The sequence below is a fragment of the Diabrotica virgifera genome, chromosome 9 (assembly GCF_917563875.1).
Source record: "Diabrotica virgifera virgifera chromosome 9, PGI_DIABVI_V3a".
NCBI lineage: Eukaryota > Metazoa > Arthropoda > Insecta > Coleoptera > Chrysomelidae > Diabrotica > Diabrotica virgifera.
The window spans coordinates 143475499-143481130 of NC_065451.1; the positions used below are offsets into that span (position 1 = coordinate 143475499).

The following is a 5632-nucleotide window of genomic DNA, read 5'->3' on the forward strand; positions in this document are numbered from 1 at the left end:
TTAGGATAAAAGGCTTGCTACAATAATTTCTTTTCTTGTCCATACATAACTCTTATATTTATTTTGGTTTATACTATGGTCTATGTTTTAGCTTTTTGGAACTGGCTACGAGATTTCTACTGATTGTTCACTTTGGATATGCTCTATTTAAATCTGTTGTCCATCGATAGAACAATTTTGTACTACTCGTCCCACTTGACTTTTTTGAGAATAGAATTTTTCTAAATTATGGAATTTAGTAAAGGGTTATAATAAACCTTAAGTATGTATGTTGGTACCATATGAGATATATCGGGCATTAAGACAACTCCATTTACATGACTCATAATTTGCGGTTAGGTATGATCGATCGAGTCAGCTGTAAGTGTAAGTTAGTCGTCGTATAGGTTATATTGAGTTTTCTATTCGAATATTGTTGTTATGGTGTTCTTGTTGACTATAATTTGGGGTTTTATAGAAATCTACTGAATCAACTTGAACACAACTTGGTCTTTAGGATATATATCAGAGTTTGGACGATGTCCTACGGTAGGTTAGTTTAGAGTAGTGAAGTATTCGTAGGTTCGTATTATATTTTAGAAATTTGGTTTGGTCACGCCTGTGTTGGATCCCACAGCGTGTGATTTTTTCTCTGTGGATACTTGTATGGAGTATCTATATGAGTATATATATGTATATGCATAATAAAAAAAAAGATTGATCATAGGATCAATTTTTTTTTCTTACAAGTAATGGGGGAATGTAACGATGAGTTACTACTATCGTTACTAAAATGTTATTCCGATGGGAACTAGGTATGCAACCAACTTTACAAGCACTCGTATTAGAGGTTGCAGTTGATAGACGATAAAGTTGGTAATATCTGGTAGATTAGAGTCTAGCAGTTGGCAATGACGATATCCGGCAGGGGTGTATGTCATATCGGCCATAGCGGCTGGCACTTCACTTGAATTTTCGTTCTTGTCCGATCAAGAAGTCCTCCGGTGGCCATTGTAAGAATTTACCTTTTGGTTGAAATAAGTTATAAGAAGATTAATTTACGTTGGAGGAAGTTTTTATTTTTTTGTTTGGGGTTGTGAAGAGTTTTTGGTTCCAATATTTTTTGAAGAAAACAATGGGTATGTATGAAAAAAAATATCACTTAACTATGGTTTGCCATTTCTTTTTCATGCTAAGAAAAAATAACCATCTAAATCATTTTTAATACCATATTTAGATCATATAAAAAGCATTGCTATTCTTTAATTATCACTTTTTCAATACTTCTAATATACACTCACAGGAAAAAATATTCTTAGAACTACATTTTCACTCTCAAATAAATTGAAAATCAATGATAATTTTCATTCTATCATGTATATAACTCCATATAGTAATCTTTGATTACAAGATCCACATTTTTTTTGTCCAAATACTTCCTTATATTCGTTTAAAAAGGCTTTTTCCAGTCAAGAAGAATCAAGGTCAATGAAAACATATACATCAAACCTCACTTTTTCCGTAGTTTTTTTTCTCTGTCAAGTTCTGATAAGGTGAAACACCTTTTTATAGAGGCCCTGTTTCTTAGATACTTAAGGAAAACCAGCTAATAGAAGGTTTTCTGTTCTTTTAGCCACTGGAGGGAGACTATAACAAAATTTAAGTCACATTTGGATGCTTCATTTATTTATGGAATAAACAATCATTTTGGTATTATTTTGGGTTTGGATTGGAAGAGTTTTGGATGTTTTTTTTTTCGTTTCTGGAATAGACACTGAGTTCTACCGACACTAGCAAGTACCTCCTCGTCAATACTCTGTGTTGCTGTTCCTTACCTCCCGAGGATTGGGAAGATCGGAGGATACGTACCTGGCTCTCTCATCATCAACCTCACCAGGATTTTGGAGAAGCCACAGGAGAAGTTTCTACTTTTGTAGAAACGCCAGGTTTTTATAATAAAATTTGAATTTTCAATCCTTTTAAATAATAGTTTTCAATTTTCAATTTTTTTTCAATAACTCAAATACATAACCTTAATAATAATATAAATTCACCTTCTTAAACCCTATTATCTTTATAATATTCAATAATTTTTTTTTGTCAACGAATTTTATATTTCATTTTCATGATTGTATCAGGTATTTAAAATAATCTCAGGATTGTAAACTATCTGGGACGATACTGTGCACACTATCGAAGGGTTTATTTCCTACTCAATAATATTTATTCCATTCACCAGATATTGTCAGGTTGTCACTTCCGATCAGATACGGGATTGTCAGCCAATCTTGTATTCTACAGTAATAATTAGTTTGTACATGCATATTTAGATCAAATCACTTCCTTAGTAGAATAAATTCATTACATATATTAGTTTTTTCATACTGTAAAACCTGCATTATCGACAGGAGTGTACTACCATAGTACGTCGGATATTTAGCTAGTGTATAAAATTGTATATAGGGTTTATAGGTATTTTTTTTATTAAATGTGGTTGTACATACTTATATGTTTTATTATCCTATCATTTTAATAGTATCTATTAATAGTATTAGTTAGGTACAGCAATATAGGTCACGTGGAGAAGAATTTATTCAATTCTTCCCTGGCGCTCAACACTACTTCTGAATATCTTCTTGGTCAATAGTTCTCTTCTTGTCATTACTCCTTATATTAATTTATTTTCTTTATCATTCAAGTATTTCAGTAGGTACCGTCTTACTAGGGCGTGCAAATACGGCCTGATCCTTCCCTGAGCCCTACTGTTTAGTCTCTTCAATTTCCAGCTAGCCTATTTCTGTAAAACTTTAGTCATTTATTAAGCTACCCCATTCAAACAGAATAATCATACGTTACACAACTTCAACGGCTGCTATTCCGCTCCGCTCGCACGTCTTCTTTCTCCGATGGCTGGCACCAGACTACTAAAAAATACTGCTAAACCATACTGTTGATCGTATATTATAATAACGCTATAAGTAGTGGGCGGGGGGCGGTGCCTCAGATTGGACAATCTATGTAGTACGAATCACGGTCGCTTTTTCTACCCCCACCACTTAGGAAACTAATAAATATAATACAATTTTTCGGTATAGCATCATAAGTCGATCAGTTGATTAACGTCTAACATTGTCAACAGATTTTCAACATTACAAAAGCAGAAACTTAATATGGATAAACTATTGAGTGAAGATATGGAAAATTTGACAAAGGAAGAGATCATTAAGAATTTTAAAATACTTAATGATAAATATTTTCGACTACAACGAGCATCTCAGGCAAAGAACGACACCTTCGTATTACTTGAACTATTACACGACAATGAAGTACAACACTGCAGAAACGAAATTCAAAGGCAAGATACTAAGATTCTGAAGCTTGAAGGTGACATTACTAGTATACTGAACGAAAATAGTCGGTTGAGTAACCAGCAACAAAAGATTGAAGAGAAAAATAAAGATCTTAAAGAAGAGTGTAATGACTTAAGACCCAAAATTCAGAGTTTGTGCACGACTATTAAAGAAGTGCATCAAATGATTGAAAATGTTGTAGGAGATGGTAATAACTAATCGTATTACTGTTATCTTTGACAAAAAACGGCTCTTTTTAGAGCCAACACATGTCTAATAATGTAAGGGATTATTAAAATTAACTAGTTACAATATTTTTTAAATTAATTTTTACTTGTACATTCTAATTCATAAATATAAATTTCTGCTAATGATCCAATTTATTCTTAGAACCAACACCGAAAATGATGAATAAAACCGGTAAATCTGTGGTAAAGCCACAATAGAAATTTATAGAATAGAAATAAATAAACCAATACACGTTGAATGTTACAAGAAGTAGGTACTATTAAAGCATGACTTACAATCAGTGGCGGCTCGTGGCTTTAGAGACAGGGTCGGCAAGGTTTTGTCTCCTCAGATAGGTATGCCATCTAATTAAAAGGCTTCAATTTCATAGAAGATTTTTGGTTTTGTTTTATTTTTATTTTTTTTGTAAACCTGTTTATAAATTAACTCTAGTCTATGTTGTTTTAAAGTAGCAAAATGGGTTATAACGTCATTGTAAAATTTATTATTGTTTTGGAGAGGTTTTAAAAGTTTTTTTCTATTGACATTTGAGACAAGTTTGACATTCTCTTTTGTTTCATGGTGTTTCGACAGTACGTTTTGATTTTTTTGAGACAAGAGAAATCCCGTTCATTTGAGGCAGAATTTGAGCACAATAATTTATTAAATTCGGGAACAGTTTGTTGTACCTAATGAATTGCAGTATACAAAATTAAACATATTTTGTAACTTATCCCACCTTTCGAAAATATTTAGATCAGCATATAAAACTGAATCCATTTTCTTATTTTATTTGAATAAAGAATGATGGATAATTTTTAATTAACTTATCTAATAGATATTTTCAAAATTCCTTGTAAATAATAATTGAGTTATCCTTCCGCTCAAAAAGGTCCGGAACATTGTTTAAATAATCAAAATTAAGAAAAAAATTAAGAAAAACTTCGATTTTTTTCTTCGTTTTTTGATTTTAACTTTTAAAGTATTCACTTCTGAGAAAAGTTACACTCACATAAAAGTTGGGTAACTAAATTTCCTACAATATAGGATTGGTTGAAAATTTTAAAAAGTGTCATCCTTGTTGCAATACAGCAATAATTGCGAAAGAAACATAAAAAATAAGTATTCGCATTTTACGTTTTTCAACCATTTATGCTAACACTTACGACCTTCATATTTTCACCAGAAAACCTTTATGATATAATAAAATCTCTTACCTCTCACCTCTTCAGTGATACGTAGGTCAATGTCGGTAATGACCAGTTGGAAATCCGACAATTTGGTAGACAAATTTGGTTTAATATTATGGGACCGAGTGGGAGGTGAGTTTTTCAACTCAATGGTAATGCTCGGGTCGCCAGTGCGTGCCTGTAACCTTCTGGTTACTTCCTTGAGGTCAACCGATTGGTTGGTCTCAAGGTATGCTATCTTGTCTTTAAAGACCAATCTGATATTAACCATGACACCCCTCAAAAGCTCGTGGGTGTTAACCAGCAGGAAGAGCTTCCTCTGGGTGTCATAGGTTTCTGGTATATTAATAATTTTGTAAAAGAAGCGTTTTTCTTGAGGCAGACTGGCTTCCTCAGCGGCTGTCGAGGTCTGAGGGACCTCATTGACAGTTGTGGCAGGTTGTTTAGTTGAAGAAGAGGTAGATGGAGTTGAGAATCGCCAGAGTGTGCCCGAGTGCTTTTCTTGGCTTTCTTTGTGGTTTTTCGAGTTTTGGTTTTAGTTTGCTTGGGCAAACTAGTGGATGCTCTAGACTCTAGACCCAGAACGAGTTCTGGGCCTAGCTGGTGACTTCTTGGCAGGAGATTTTGTTTCCTTGTATTTTCTCTGAGAGGTTGCGGCATCTCCTAATGGAGATTCCTCTAGAATGGGAGAGAGAATCGGAAACATCTCCTCGTATCTGAACTCGACAAAGTCATTAGCTGGAGAGGATTCGCGAGAAGTATTTCCAACCTCCGATGGTGTTGGAATTCTCTGGTGAAGCGTTTTAAAAATCCGAGGTAAGGCATTTGGATATTTATCATATACGGAACACAATGTTTGGGAGAGGTCTTGGAGGAATTTTTCCT

The 5632-nt window shown here is 33.6% G+C and overlaps 1 long non-coding RNA gene across 1 annotated transcript; it reads left to right on the top strand.

Annotated features, from left to right (window-relative positions):
- Positions 1-2482, top strand: LOC126892944 (uncharacterized). The gene is made up of 2 exons (XR_007701057.1): positions 1-1118; positions 1613-2482. It is a non-coding gene; the product is annotated as an uncharacterized LOC126892944 (long non-coding RNA).
- The last annotated feature ends 3150 nt before the right edge of the window (positions 2483-5632 follow it).